We start from the raw sequence: 510 nt of genomic DNA, 5'->3' as shown, positions 1-510 counted from the left end.
TTCCTCATACAATATGAGGATCTTTCAACGTATGTTGCTTCATTTCCTATTCATAACTACTATGAGTGTATGAGTGGGTGTGTGTGTGAAGAAGGTGTGTTTCAAAATCCTTTGTTGTGATCTAATTACGGCCACGCATTTACTGTAGATGCTTCGTTGTTTTATCAGTGAGTGGGTGAAGTAATATGTGAATAATAGAACATATCCTCAAATCCTATTTTGTTCTACCAAACTAGTGACAGTGAGGTTTGTTGAGTTGGGCAGAGTAAACTATGGTCCGTCTTCTCATCTACAAAATCCAGTTAAATTTGTTTGGGACAAAAAAATAAATAAATAAAAATACAGAGCTCCCCCTTATTTGCGGGGGTTAGGGATGGGAGACCTCCGCGAATACGGAGAACCCCAGTCTACGTCTCAGCCCGACAGACAAATAATGTCCGTTACCGATCCATACTCATCAAAAACACTTCTGATTATGCTTTGTAAACATTTATTAAAGATCATTGGATT

The sequence above is a fragment of the Oryzias melastigma genome, linkage group LG2 (genome assembly GCF_002922805.2).
Source record: "Oryzias melastigma strain HK-1 linkage group LG2, ASM292280v2, whole genome shotgun sequence".
Lineage (NCBI taxonomy): Eukaryota > Metazoa > Chordata > Actinopteri > Beloniformes > Adrianichthyidae > Oryzias > Oryzias melastigma.
The sequence above is the reverse complement of the archived record's forward strand: the minus strand, read 5'-3'. Positions refer to the sequence as shown.